Consider the following 15,578-nt stretch of genomic DNA (forward strand, 5'->3'; position numbering starts at 1 on the left):
GCACTGAGAGTCACGTGCACTGAGAGTCACGTGCACTGAGAGTCACGTGCACACGCCTCGTGCCACCAGAGAAGGACTGAACCACTGCAGAGGAGGAGAAGCTCAGTTCCTGGATTTGCCTTTTTATTCTGATCTGTATTGAACATGTATTGAGTTCTCTCCAGACTCTGACTTCCACTGAGGCTGATTCCTCCAGAAGCTTTTACTCAATTCTGCTAACAAACAAAAAAACTAACTACAATAACATATTTATCTTTTTCTAGCTCGTTCGCTCTCGTTGGCTAATTTTCTGAAATCACTTGGTTCTGCCTGGAGAGAAAACTGAATCTGAAGGTGAATGTAATCAGTGGAACCTTCCAGTGAACGTTGATGCGTCACTGGTCAAGACTTGAACCTGCTGGTGTCACGGAGGGAAAATCCAGTAAACCACCACTGTCACTAGGGTTCATCCTCTGGGGAACATGAATTTCTGAACTCAATCCAACAGGAGCGTGATTGCAGCCGAACAGTCTGGACTGAACCAGCTGCTGGTGAAGGTCCCTGGAGCCGCACTCCTGCTTCCAGACAGGAAGTTAGACTCTATAATCTTCACAGACAAGACGTCTTCCTCTTACCATTAAAGACAACAAGACGGGGACAAATGTCCCCGACGAGTCAGAAGCTTTTCAGAGTGATCGCAGAGACTCTTGATGCGCTCGCGATGAAAACCATGATTGCAAATGTGTTTTCAATTCAGTCAAATAGCTGCACTTAGAGCTGCCGCCGTCTTCTCACCTCGTTTCACCTCTGATTACAGGCCGGGAGAAACTGATCCTGAGTCTGCTCCGCCTCGGTCCACAGAGGAAACTACCTCGGCAGTAAAAATTAATGAACCCTGACCAACTGTCTGACAAGAGAGAGAGAGAGAGATGGGTGATGCAAGGAGAGGCAGTGACGAAGTAAGAAGGGGGGGTAGAGAGGAGGAGGAGGAGGAGGAGGAGGAGGAGGAGGAGGGGGGGGGGGGGGTAAAACAGAGGGGAATTCTCATGGACGAAGAGAAAATCAGCTGTTTCAGGACTTTCCAGCAGAGAGTTTCCTCCTGTCCTCCGTGCCTCTGGTTTCATCTCCTCCCTCCTTCTCTCGCTCTCTCACGATTCAAAGTGTAATTAAGTCGCCAGTATGAACATTATGTGTCGGACAGGAAACAGCTGACGGGGAAGGGAGGAGAGAGGGATGGAAGAGAAGAAGGAGAGAGGAGGATGATGCAGAAGAGAGAGAGCTGTAGGCGGAGGGAGAGAAAAGGAGGCGGCGGCTCTGGATGTTAACTCATTAAAGGTCGTCAGGTTCAAATCATCTTCTTTTAAATGTGGAGTCAGAGCGGCTTCAATGAAACCTTCAGCTTCATTGTGTGTCTGCTGTCGACACACACACACACACACCGAGAAATCCTCAGGTACAGGGGGGCGGGGGGGAACACGACCCTGACGCTACACAAAACCTTGTTGTGGTGCAGGACACACCAAGAAGCAACGCACCTGGAACCTCAAATAGACGAGCATCAAAACAGAGAGGGACACAAGTTACTGTGCTCGGATCAGTGTCACTCACTTCCTCTGTGTTGTGTGTCCATTGTGTGTCTGTTAATGTGTTTGTGTGAGACGTCTCTGCCACAGTAGAAACCAGAGACTTGTACAGTGTGTGGAGTCTGCAGAGTTTACTGCAGTGCTTATCAGGTCCTTATCTGTCGGTATGATCCACACACACATACACACACAAACACACACACACACACAGACACACACACACACACACTTTATTAACTGCAGCGCGACACAAGCCTGCAGGAGTGTGTGTTTGTGAGGAGAGAAAGGGAGCGAGACAGGAAAACAAATGCTCACGCTCAACTATTTCATTGGAAGTGAAGTAAAGGCTGTTTGCTTGTGTGTGTGTGTGTGTGTGTGTGTGTGTGTGTGTGTGTTTGTGTGTGTGTGTGTGTGTGTGTGTGTGTGTGTGTGTGTGTGTGTGTGTGTGTGTGTTTGTGTGTGTGTGTGTGTGTGTGTGTGTGTGTGTGCAGCTCTTGCTCATCTCAGCCACAGAAAAAAAGGCCAAAATTCAGCAGGACACACAAACTAAAGCCTGCGGCACGTCGGCAGTGGCGACACAAAATAAACACAATTCTCCCGGAGGCAGTTCAGTGAGACTCCTCTGGAGACGCCACTTGTTGTTACTTCTTTGCAAACTACACATCATTCACAATCATTCACTATTCACCTTGTAGCTGTTGGTTCATGACGTTTTCTGTCTTTCTGAGGTTTCCCTCTTTCAGGACGTTTGTTCTCTACGTGGTGAAGAACAGTTTGTTTCCTCTGAGGTGAGTCGCCACATTAATTCCCCAAGGAGACGCTTTACAGTATATTATTTATAGCTCTTTCCCAAACTGCCGAGCGTCCATTTGACGAATTAAAAAGTAAAAATAGATTTGGCAGGAAGCCGTTGTTTTTGGCTGAAGGTGTTCGGTGATTTCATTCAGTTCCAGGAAGTAAAAAAAAAAACCATGAAGCTGAAAATAGTTCCAGACGTCTCAATGTCACAACTTTTATAGGAGGAGGGGAGTCGATGCCAGAGCGGCTTTTACTGCTCAGCTCTGAAGGAGAGAGGGATGGAGGGGAGGAGGTGAAGGAGGACAAGTGGGAAAGAGAAGGAGGGAAGGGAGAAAAGGAGGAGGAGGAGGAGAGGGCGTATGGCAAAGAAAGGATGAGATATGAGGTGATAGGAGGACACAGAAGAGAAGAAGAATGTGGAAATATAGGAAACATAAAAGGAAGGAAGGAAATAAAGAAGATGAGAAGATGGGATGAGAGAGGAGGGATGGAAGATTTGAACTTAGGGATGAGTTGAGGGGATGGAAGGAGGAGGAATACAATAAATAAAAGTAAAGAGAAGAGAGGAGTGAAGGGTTGAAGACGAGTCGAAGGGTGAGACAAGGAGGGGAGAAAGGAAGGATAGAGGGATGAAGAGAAAGTAATGAAAGACAGGAAAAGGACAAATACATAGAAAAGGAGACAGGAAAGAAGGACCAAAGTCGACAAATAGTAGAAATTAGAGAAGAGCAAAGAGGAGAAAGGGAAGAAAGGTAAAGAAGGAAAGAGAAGATGAAGAAGGCGGCACAAAGGAGGGAAGGAGAGAGAGGAGAGAGAGAGAGAGAAGAGGAGGAGTGTCAAAGATTTATTTTAACGTTGGCCTGTTTCCCAGGAAGAAAGAAATCAGGGAGAAGGTCGAACCCACAGTCTGACAAACGGAGAGAACGAATAGAAACGACGGACGGAGGGAGAGCTGGATTTCTCTCTTCTTCATCACCAGGGTGGTTTCTACCCTTCAGGTGATGTCATCGTCTGTTTGTGACCAATCGGGTCGCAGCATGTGAGAGTGGAAGAGTCCTGGTGGTCGGATACAGAACGCGTCATCGAGATTTTGATTTCTACTTTCTTTGATTAGTTTGGACCATGTTCCATCTGCTAACATGGAGGAGGGGGCGGAGGGGGGGGACACATACATAATTCTACTTAGAATAAAACAGATTATAGTTTATTAAATATTGGGACAAAGATTTGAGATCTGATCTCAAAATCTGGATTCTCTCTACCACCCCCTCCCACCCCCCTCTCTCACATCCCAGCAAAGTGTAATCACCTGCAGGCCCTCATCTCATCCTTAACAACCCCCCCTCACACACTGACACACACACACACACACACACACACACACACACACACACACACTGTTGTGCAGGTGGCGGTGTGTGACGTTGACTAATGCGAAGCTGGTTCAGACATGTTGGCGTTAATCGATTAGCACCGCAGCTCGACAGCGTGAGCACACACACACACAAACACACACTCACAAAATCAACACACACATGGAAACAAACACACACACACACACACACAATCATAGTGCTGCCATGAAATCAAGGAAATGGAAAGAGAAAGCGAGTGAAAGAGCAAAACTCTGGAAATAGAAGAGAAAATTGGGAAAAAGCAAAGAATTGGGGGGTGGGGGGGTGATACTACCCGCCCATCTACACCTGCCACCCGCACCCATTGGACCGTCCTACCTGTCAATCACACCTGGTCGCCCCCTGCTGGTCATTCAACAGACTACAGATTGGCTTCACTTTAATAAACTCTGTGACTTACATGTTCCCTCCATTAACTGCTAACATGCAACAACTTCCAATGGTTCAGAAGAGCCCGCAACAACCCGCTGTGTGTGTGTGTGTGTCTGTGTGTGTCTGTGTGTTAAAGCAACAGATTGTCGCCCACTAGGGAGCGTCATTAAAGAGACAACGAAGGCTTGTGATTAAACGCACACGTGAGGGAGCGTCATCAACAACACCTGGACGTTTCAGGAACCGGCCGGCTGCTGCAGTGTTGGGTCGACTGGGACCAGTAACACACTGGAGCTCAACCAGTTCCACAACAGAACCCTGACCAACTATCAGATGATTTCATGGAGATCAGAAAATGTTGTTCTCTCAGTGCATCGTTTAACTCACATGGAGGAAGTTCATCACAAGGTTCCACTACTGGTCACTTGAGGTGTGTTGTCAGTGTGTTAGTGTGGACCGGGAACTGAGGGTGTGTAGTTTTTTTTTGTCGTATGGATGACGACACATAACCACTAAAATGTGTGAGTGTGTATTTGTGTGTGTGTTAGAAAGATAACCAATTTGGAACAGTAGAACTATGAAACTATGATGTATGGGTCTCATCCCCACACTGAGACACGGCACTGATAGGAAACAAACACACACACACACACACACACACACACACACACACACACACACACACACACACACACACACACACACACAACAGTTCAGCACTGATGCAGAGGGTTGATAACTTGGCAATAAACTGTCTCACACAGAGAGAAACTTACTAAGTACAATCACTGTGTGTGTGACTGTGTGTGTGTGTGTGTGAGTGTGTGTGTGTGTGTGTGTGTGTGAGTGTGTGTGTGTGTGTGTGTGTGTGAGTGTGTGTAGGTGTGGCGAGAGAACAAAAAGGAAGGAAGTTAAACTTCAAATGGGTGCCTTGATGTTGATATCATTTAATAACATCATGTCCTACACACACACTAACACACACACACACACACACACACACACACACACAAACACACAGAAACTGAAAGCATGGCTGTTAAGACTAATAAGAGCCCTGGTATAAATTGTGTGTGTGTGTGTTTGGAAAGGAATCAACACACTCACAAAACGGAGACACAAAGAATGAAACAGGCTGTTAATGAAGAAAAACATGAGTCTAGAGACACATGTGTGTGTGTGTGTGTTATTGCGTGTTAGCATGTCTGACAGTTGTGATGCAACACTGCAACAAACCTAAGAAACCGTGCGTCACATGTTCCACTCGTGTGGATCCAGGTGACATGAAGAATCAGATGTGATATTTCCAGGTGGGATTCAGGTCACTTTCATGTTTCATCTGGAGTCTGATAGAGATGGAGCTGCTGCCTCGACCTGAACGCTCACATCAGACTCCACGAGGGGTCGAGAGCCTCCGTGTGATCGATGAACGTCAACATGTGTGTTTTCACCTCATCTCACATCAGGAACAAAACACAAGAGTCTCTCTGCAGTATCGACTTCTCTTCTTGTTTTGTTCAACACACAATCCCTTGTACGTCTGAGGGCGAGTTCCTCCACCTGGTCAGGATTAAGTTCTTATCTGAGAAGCTGCTACAGGAGCGACTGCTCGTTAGAGGCTGCTCGTTAGAGGCTGCTCGTTAGAAGCTGCTCGTTAGAGGCTGCTCGTTAGAAGCGTCCATTTCCCACTCGACACGTTGTCAACACATCCTCAAATGAAACAACGAAATAAACTGTGGTAGTTTCCAAACACACACACATTTCCTGTTTACACATTGGGACAGGTTGTTTGTGACTTCTACAACTTTAACAGTGGAGAAAGATGGACGACATGAAGGGTCCCAAGAGGAAAGACAACTTCTCTTGATCGCCCCCTGGTGACTAGCTGCAGTATAGGTCAAATCCCCACCTCCTCCATGTTAGCAGATGCTCAGTTACAGGAACAGTGAAGGTGAAGAGTCGGAGCAGGGATTACTTTTCTCTGAGCGACAGCGAGGGGGAACTGTCACTGAGAGGAAGTGCTACTGACAGGAAGTGCTACTGAAAGGAAGTGCTCCTGACAGGAAGTGTTACTGACAGGAAGTGCTACTGAAAGGAAGTGCTACTGACAGGAAGTGTTACTGAAAGGAAGTGCTCCTGACAGGAAGTGTTACTGACAGGAAGTGCTACTGAAAAGAAGTGCTACTGACAGGACGTGTTAGCGTGTTTTGTGTTCACCGCTGCTAGTCGAATCATGTGATTGATGAGAACCAATCAGGAAGAGAACATGGGCGTCATCGTTCACAAAAGTCTCAGTATCCGGAAAAGAAGACAACACAGACACAATGGCGCCTATGTACTGGTTTCTCTCAAGTTGGTTAGCGATGCTTAGTCCAAATACAAGTTAGCAGCTAAATGTAGCATCACTGCACAACGTAACCAACATTCACAGACGTCTGCGGGAAGGAGGAAATATCAATAAATAATAATATGTGCATTCGTGCAGACGGGCTCCTAAACGGTGTAAACATAAAAGCAGTGACGTGTTTTAAAGCTAAAATGTTTGAATGTGGATCCATTTTATCGCCCAACAAACCAAACTTCAGAAGCTTTTCCACCGTCTAAGAATAAAAACTCTACGTTACGTTAAGTATTTTTAATATCTTCAGGAATAAGTTTGTCAGATGGAATAAAAATCTTCTCTCTTTGACTCGGTTGAGACTAAACACACTGAGGCTTAAAAAGAAGAAGAAACTTCCTCTGATCAAAGTCAACGTGCTCGTGTTTTTTTTCCTCCTTTAAAAAAATATTAAAAAATCAATTAGTGAGATTCAGATCAAACGGTTTGAGTGACAGGAAGACGGAGACAAATGAATCAGCGTCCTGAGGGACAGATGGCTTCAAAATGAACTCGCTCTGCTTTTAGCCTCAAAGCAACATCTTGTCCCGTCTCATCTTCACTGTGTTCGTCTACAATAGAAGAGTTGAAGAGACGCAGTTAAGAAAACAACAGATGCTTGTGTTGGGTTTGAAAGGGAAGACACGAAGGAGGGATGGGGAGGGGGAGGAGGGAAGGAAAGGGAGCGAGGGAGCAAAAATCGCTCAGGAGGGATGGATTAAGGACGGTGAGGAGACGTGGGACCGGATGGGGGATAGGAAGGAAGGAAGGAAGGAAGGAAGGAAGGAGGGAGGGAGGAAGACAATGTTGATAAAGAATGATAGATGGAAGGAGGGAGAAAAGAGGAAGGAAGGAGGGAGGCGTCCATCTTTATTGACAGTTCGTGTCCTGGACACAAACAAACCTCAGGTCGGGCTACCGGTCCGACAGAGGAGCTCAGAGCAACATGTAGAGGCTCGGTGGAGCGATGGAGGGATGAAAACTGAAGACAGAAGATGGAGGCAGGGATGATGGAGGGGAAGGATGGAGGGATGAGTGGAGGAGTGTTTCAGAGAGCAGTTATGAGTGTTATTAAGAAACGGCCCGACTGCTAACGGAGCGTTCAGATGGAGGTAGAGATGAACGCTTCACGGCCCAGCAAACACAAGCTCGACCGCCCTCCCTCTCTCTCTCTCTCTCTCTAACTCTCTCTCTCTCTCTCTCCGTGTGTCCTCCAACTCTCCACTGGTACAATTTTTTAATTGTAAAAATCCATTAAATCCATTGGTTGTGATCATAGTGTAGCAGTGTGTGTGTTTGTGTGTGTGTGTTTTCACGTTCTATACCTTTGCATCATGGTTCTGTGAGTGTGTTTTGATTTCAATGTATGATCTGACAGGATTATTTTGTAAATGTGTGTGTCTGTGTGTGTGTGTGTGTGTGTGAGAGAGCTGTGATTGGCTGCAGCCGTCCTCCAGTCAGAGCTCTTGGTTTGAACTCTTGTGATTGGATCATATTGATGGTCAGTGCTGTTTCACTCACATATGATCCCAGACTAAATTAAAACATGAACACAACTGAGTTAGGATCTCGTCTGGACTCACACAACAATCAACACGTTCACACGTTCGATGCCACAATCCTAATGAGAATCTCTGCTTTTTTTTTTAACCAGTACAATTAATAGAGACAAGAGGAATTTGTTTTGCCACAGTGGACGACTCCGAGAATGAATGAAACGTTCAGATTGATTGTTTGTTGTTAATTTCCTTCATTTTTCCGCAGAGCAAATTCTGGACAAATCATTTCTCTGAAGTGAGAGAACTTGTTTAGATTTTACATCAAATCACACGACAAGACAACAACTAAATCATTTCAGTGAAGTTAGACAAACAGTCACAGGCCTTGTTTCTGTTTAGCGAGCGATATCACAGATTGCGTTCCACTTCCTGTTTCGACACACACTCAGATTCCATGTTTCTATAGGTTTATATGTATTGGTGCGCACACGTTCGATACCGAGCGGATCTAGTGGCTCCACGTTCCTCGCCCGCTCCCTCAGCTCATGTCCGGTACAAATCATGAGTATTGGCAACTGGTGCTGCAGCTCTTTAAAAAGCTCCTTATGCTCCAGTTCAGTCTGACATCCTGATCCAGGATCAGCTGCTTGAGAAGGAAAATGATTTCAAAACCAGGAAAAAGAGCCTTTGAGACAAACTACGGGCGCTTAACTAATTACCAACATACATCACCGCCGGCTCCGACAAGCCAATTACACCTGATTGGAAATACTTGACTATGTTCAACACACGCTTCTCATGTCGGTTTTAATTCAGTGTCACAGCCGGGCGTTCTGAATATGAGAGAGGATGATTGACTGCTGAGGGCCGGACAGCGCATGGTGCATAAGCCAATAATGTCCCATTTGTCTGGTGTAGAGGGAAAGACGGATAAACAGATTAGAAAGAGACATTAGATGTGTAAGTGGGTTAGTAAGGACATCAGCTCTAATGGGTAAACGTCCTTCACGAGAGGCTCACTATGATTAATACAAAGTGATTCCAGGGACTTCCCAGAAGCAGAAGATGACATGATGGCATGATGGGAAAGAAAGTCACATGACAAGACAAACAAATAACCATCGGATCCATAAACTGAGGAGACGAACATCTGGAGTTAGTGACCGTCGTAAAGAATCACCTTCATCCTGGACAATAACCCCCCCCCCCCACCTGCAGACTCGTCAAACAGCGAAGAAAAATAAAAAATCTAAAACACAAACAATCCCCGTTGATTTCTATTCTTTTGCGACCCCACAAACCTCCAAGATCTCTTTAAAAAAACATAAAATCCTCGAGAGTAACCGCCTGAAACAACCTGTAAATCCAATCTGAACTCTTCTGAAACCCGTTAGAGACCAAGAGAACCTCAAACTCCCTGAAACACCTGAAGTCCTTCAAACTCCCATTGAACCTAAACGCTCCTCAAGACCGATTCAACTCCAGGTTCAATCTTCAAATGACATTTAAAACTTTTTAAAAGTATTTAAAAATCTGATTTTAGCCTTGACTAAATTAAACCACACCTTCAATCATGTGGAAGCCATGAACTTTCTAAATCAGGTTTACTATCCACATGAAAACCCACCGGTGACACCACCTTCCCTCATATGACCAGAGCTCTTTCAAATCCCTGAACCCTCAGAGAACCTGCTTCACCCTGAGACCTTCTGGAAACCCTCAGAAACTCATCAGAGCCCGAGAGACGCCTCAAACCCCCGTCAACAAAAACCCTTCAGATCTAAATCCTGTCAACAACAACAAGCTGCTCAGTAGAACCTCTTCTCACTGACCTCTACAGAAACTGACTGAAAGAGAGTTGTATCTCCAGTCTGTGGTTCTACGACCAGTGGACAACTACATGACCTGAGTGATGTCACAAAGGAAAAATTCTACCCATAATCCTTTGTGTTCGTCACAGACACAGAAAACATGCTAGGACATTAAAAATGAAATATTCAAATGGTAGATTTAATAAAAACAGACTGCTATCCTAAAACGTTTTACTTTATTTGTTTGAATTTGTGTCATACTTCAACAAGGTGTATGTTTTTCTTTTTAATCATTAACTGCATCACGTGTTCTGATCACGATGCAGAATAAGCAGTCGGATGTAACAAGGCAGATCATTTAAGAACATTATTCATGTATCTGTATTTGACTGAGGTTGATTTATTTTCAGCTACATTTCACCTTTAATCCACGTACATACAAATATGTGTACGCTCATTAATAAATCAGCAAATATCTGTTCCTCCTCCTCCATTGGATCGTTTCTTTAAATTAACAAGAGACTAGATTGAAGTAGATTTAAAGAAAGTTTACTATTTACTTTCCTTACGTAGATAAGTTAACGTGGCCTTTTGACATTATTTATTGATTTGTCTGAGTCTGATCAAATCTGTGTCGACGCTCAGCGAGAAGAAAACAAACATGTAATTTCATAAGCAGACCCCCAGAGAGAGAGAGAGAGAGAGAGAGAGAGAGCCGGATTCAGGAAGTGAAGGACTCTCGCTCGCTCGCTCGCCCACTCGCCCGCTCGCTGTGTTCCGGTTAATTGTAACAGAAACAAGGAACTTTACTTTGTGTCATTACGTCTCATTGTTGGACAACAACACGTCCTGGAGCGGTTTTGTGTTCATCAACAAATAAAGAAAAACATATAGGGGGGGGGGGGGGAGTAATTATTTCCATGGAGATGATTTTTCCACTGTGCTGTGTGAGTGTGTGACAGAGTTCAGGATAAGAGAGAGAGGACAGAGGACAGAGGGACAACCCCACGCCAGCGAGACGCCCAGCAGTCTAAACGTAGTTATGCAAAGCCGATGGGCATCATCAGCATTTTGTAATTAGTTTTATAATTACAGCTGTTTCCCTCTCGCTCTGTCGTTCCACTTTTCTTTACACTGAGACGAGGGAATCAAAACATCTCACACTCGCAGCTGGACACGTTCCTCTGCGTGTATTAAGTGCGAGGATCACGGCGAGCGGCGCCTCCGGGTCTCCACAGCGAGGAAGAGGAGGAGGCGTCTGACACGTTGATCACGTGAAGAAGAAGCAGCGGCCGCCGCGCTCGCCTCCTCTTAGCGTGAAGATTAGATCTGTGGGTAGAAGGCTGCAGTGATTACAGCTGGACGGGGGGGGGGGGGGGGGGGGCTTTGAGAAGGAAATATCAATTATCACAACGTGTGCATGATGGGGTCCGGATAATTGCGGCGCCGTGTTCCACCAGCGTTGGTTCAGTCCCGCTCGGCGAGTCTTCAGGAGAGGAGTCGTGTTGTGGTGGTTATCAGACGACCCGCTGGTTAATGAGGACTAACCTGAACGGAGCAGCTGGGGGGGGGGGTCAGGGAGCTCAGTTCAAAGACAGAAGCAACAGAATGCAGAGCGTCTCATCGTCTGCTCTGATCTGGATCCGCTCAACAAGATGGAGGACGCACCCCCCCCCTCTCAAAACGTCTCTGAGCCAAACGCTGCCCCCTGCAGGACAGTGGCGATCCGGGGATGGAGCCGCTGTCCCGAGGCCCCGCCCACACACACGCTTGACCAATCCCACGTTAGTCTCAGCTGTCAATTCAACGTGTACTTTTAATTAACTGCTAACATAGAGGAGGCGGGTTTTAAAGTTCTGATCGTCCAATCACAAACTGTATTTACTTTTCCACTTATACATTATTTATTTTTTCATATTTTCTTCATAACCGTCTGACAAAACACGTTAAAATAACAATTTGTGTTTAAAGCGATGTTGCAGCTCACATGCAAGTGTTTCATCAGCGAGGTTGTGTTACTCAACAACATGTCGCTAACACACATCCTGAAATCCATCAGGCAGAAGAGGAGACGCCGCTCGACACAACTTCTCACAACAACAACACAATCAAGAGGAGAGTCGCATTAGCTAGCAGCTAACGTTAGCCCCTAGCCCATCAGCGGTGTGTTGTGTGCACATTAAATACACAAGACTTAAATCGTAAACTAAACATCGAGAGAACATTTGTATTTTCAAATTCAGTGTCAACAGCATCTATCAATTAAAAAGTAAAAGTCCATTTCTTATGTAATTTAATTCCCTCATATAAACAGAATTCAGATTTGAGTTACTCAGAGGAATAAAAAGGAATTACTGTTATTGCTTTTTATTTTATGTATTTCCATATTGGCAGCTGTGGACTTCCATAATCTGAAGTCGCCTTTGTTACTTAAGTGAACAGAAAAAACTCTTTGTGACCAATCCGATCAGACGCTCGTCCGTCTCTGGTTATTCTGACTGTCAATCATCACACGTGGAAACCTGCAGCGTCATAGAGCAGCTGAGGAAGTGGGCGGGGCTTGATGGGTTTCTCCGGGTGTCGGGGGTCACAGTGTTGGCTCGGTGTAATGGAGGAAGCCATTAGCCCAGCCAGCAGGCCGCATCATAAAACCGTCAGCTGCTCCAAAGAGACGAGATGGATCATAACGAGAGGAGACTCCCCCCCCCATCGCTCGCCCCCTCCGCCGCACTGAGAGCCTCTGTCTCTCTAATTGACTGTCTCGTTTATTCCTCTCTCCAACTCCCCCGTCTGCTCTTTATCCCGCTCATTTCTCTATTCACTCGCTTTCCTCTGATGCTCTGTGTTTTATTCCTCTCTCTCTCTCTCTCTCTCTCTCTCTCTCTCTCTCTCTCTCTCTCATTCACTGTCTCACGAGGCAGGAGGTGGATTTCGTATAAAGCTGCAGTCTGACTGTGTACAGTGTAATGTTAAGTGGATAGGAACACACACACACACACACACACACACACACAAACAGACACACACACACATACACACACACACACACACACAGACACACTAAGAACTCTAGAACTCTATTTTTCTAAATTTATGAATTTTTTGAAAGGTAAAATTTACTTCTTTAGGAAATAACCTGAAGTAGATCTCTGAGCTCTGGAGTTTTTTTCCTTCTGGATGTAAAATCCTGAACAATCTGAATGTTTGTGGAGAAACTGTAAAAGTTCTTGTGACCAACGATACACAAACGTTTCCTCCAGTGAAGACAAAGTTCTGTTGTTTCTTCACGAGACTCAGCTTCTTACACAAAGTCCTGAAACTGAGGACACACAACATCAAGGATCTAATGATTGTAATATTAATAATAACTTTATTTGCACAACAAAGTGCTTTACAAATAAAAATATGAAACTCATAAACAATCAGATTCAAATCATAATAAGGCTATAGAAAATAAAAGTCAAAGACATCATACGACTTATTAAAGAAACAAGATGCTGCTCATTCCTCATCTGATCTTCACCTTCTGACATCATCACTGTTCTTTAACATGTGTCACCGTGAAGCTTAGTGTGAGTTCAACACACTACACACAGACACACAGAACACACTCTCTCACTCACACACACTCACTCACACACACTGCTAAATTGCACCTTATGCCTGTAAACAGGTTTGTGGGTCTTGTAAAAAATGCCATAATTTAAATGTTTATAACTGAGAGAGAAGATATTTAAAAAGAATGTAAAGGAGCAAAGATGTGAATAATGACACAGTGTGTGTGTGTGTGGGTGTGGGTGTTTGTGTGTGTGTTTGTGAGTCGGTTTGTGTGTCTTGATTGTAGACTTGCTCATGAAGTATGGCATTTTGGTGTCTGCTCCTCTCTGCATGCATAATGAATAGCCAGGTGTCGGAGGGGGTCAACACACACACACATACACAACAGACTGTCAGACAGACACACAAAAGCTGAAACACTGCACCACACTGTCGAACACACAAACCGTATGCACATGTGCAACCACAAACACGGCTGTTAAATTCACACAAACACACCGAGCGACGTTCAGTCACACAGTGGAATCGTGAGCGGTCAGTCGTATAAACACACAAACACACACAAACACACACAAACACACACACAAACACACAAGCTGGGTGTCAGGATGCTCCAAAGGTCATGGTTGTTTGTGTGGCGTCCTGCAGCAGATGTGGAGAGTCTCTGACAGGAAGTCAAAACCTCCAACACTAAACTGTAGAAGAGCAACTGATGGGTCAATTACTGCAAAGGTCAACAGGGGGGGGGGGGGGGGGGACAAGATGAGGAGGGGAGGTGGAGGAGAAGATGGAGAGGAGAGGAGGAAAGGAAGAAGGGAAGAAAACAGAGGGAAGGGAGTCATAAGAGGAGGAGGACAAGGGAAAGAGGAGAGGAAGGAGGAGAAAGCAAAGACAGAGGAAGAGTGGAGAGATTGAGGAGTAGAAAGTTTAGAGGATGAAGAGAAAAGGAGGAGGAGAGAGGGAGGTCGTTAGGAAGAGGAAAGGAGAGGGAGAGAAGCACGGGATGAAAAAGGCGAGGAGGAGGAGGAACTGTAAAGGAGAACAAAGAACATATCAAGTGAGGAGAGAAACAGAAGAAGACAGGAGGAGGATGGGAGAGGGGGATGGAGGAGGGGGATGGAGGAGGAGGGGAAGGTTTTATGGAGTAAAACTAATAAATATCTACAAGCTGCCTCTTTGTGAAATTGTTAAATAAATTCTTTATAAGTGAAACAGGAAGAAATGAAAATGAGACGATGAGAGAAACAGAGAGAGAAGGAGCAGGGGATGAAGGGAGGACGGGAGGAGGAGGGAGAGGAAGACTCACTGATCTTCCTCTCCCTCTGGAGGAGACAGAGAGAGAGAGAAGAAGAAGTTGTTCAGAGAGAAAGAAACTCAATGAAAGAGAGGGAGAGAAAAGATAGAAAAAACATTTAATGAGGATATTCTCACGGGTCCAAGAGAAAGAGTCATCACAACACACACACACACACACACACACACACACACACACACACACACACACACAGACACACACAAACACACACAGACATACACACACAGACACACACACACACACAGGCCTGGTTCAGGCCATCTTCATTACCTGAACTGATGTAAAGCAGCTACAAGAAAATCAATAACTCTCTGAGAGAGAGAGAGTGAGTGTTTAAGAGAGAGTTAAACATGTGTGTTGGTACAGTAGTGTGTGCGTGTGTGTGTGTGTGTGTGTTTATCTATCTATAGTTATCAGGGCTAGTTTGTTCATTTATTAGGGTTAGAATTAAATTAAGGTTGGGGATAGGGAATGCATGATGTCAATGAGTTTCTATAGAGAAACAAGTGTGTGTGTTTGTGTGTTTAAATGATGTAACACACTCTTTATTAACATTTTGTATTTTGTCATCAATTAATTTCCATAGAAACCGGACTCTGGTCAAAGGTGAGCTCAGGTGTAGTGTTTGTGTTAAATGTGACGTGTTGTGATTCTCTCTGACAGGATGTAGTACACAACACACACACACACACTCATTTGGTGTGTACATTTCTTTTCAGTTCATTAAAATGCATGTGGCTCTTCAAAGAGCTGACGACAATGATGCCATCTGCTGTTGTGTGTCGAGGGTATCTCCACACACACACAAACACAGGGATGTGTGTCGAAATACCCATGCACACACACACACACACACACACACACACACACA

The 15,578-nt window shown here is 45.1% G+C and overlaps 1 protein-coding gene across 1 annotated transcript in view; it reads right to left on the reverse strand.

The window, feature by feature from the left end:
* Positions 1 to 15,578, reverse strand: part of LOC133961685 (neuronal PAS domain-containing protein 3) — a 175,881-nt gene that overhangs the window by 84,903 nt on the left and 75,400 nt on the right. The window lies entirely within an intron of this gene.

This window comes from Platichthys flesus, chromosome 10 (assembly GCF_949316205.1).
Source record: "Platichthys flesus chromosome 10, fPlaFle2.1, whole genome shotgun sequence".
NCBI lineage: Eukaryota > Metazoa > Chordata > Actinopteri > Pleuronectiformes > Pleuronectidae > Platichthys > Platichthys flesus.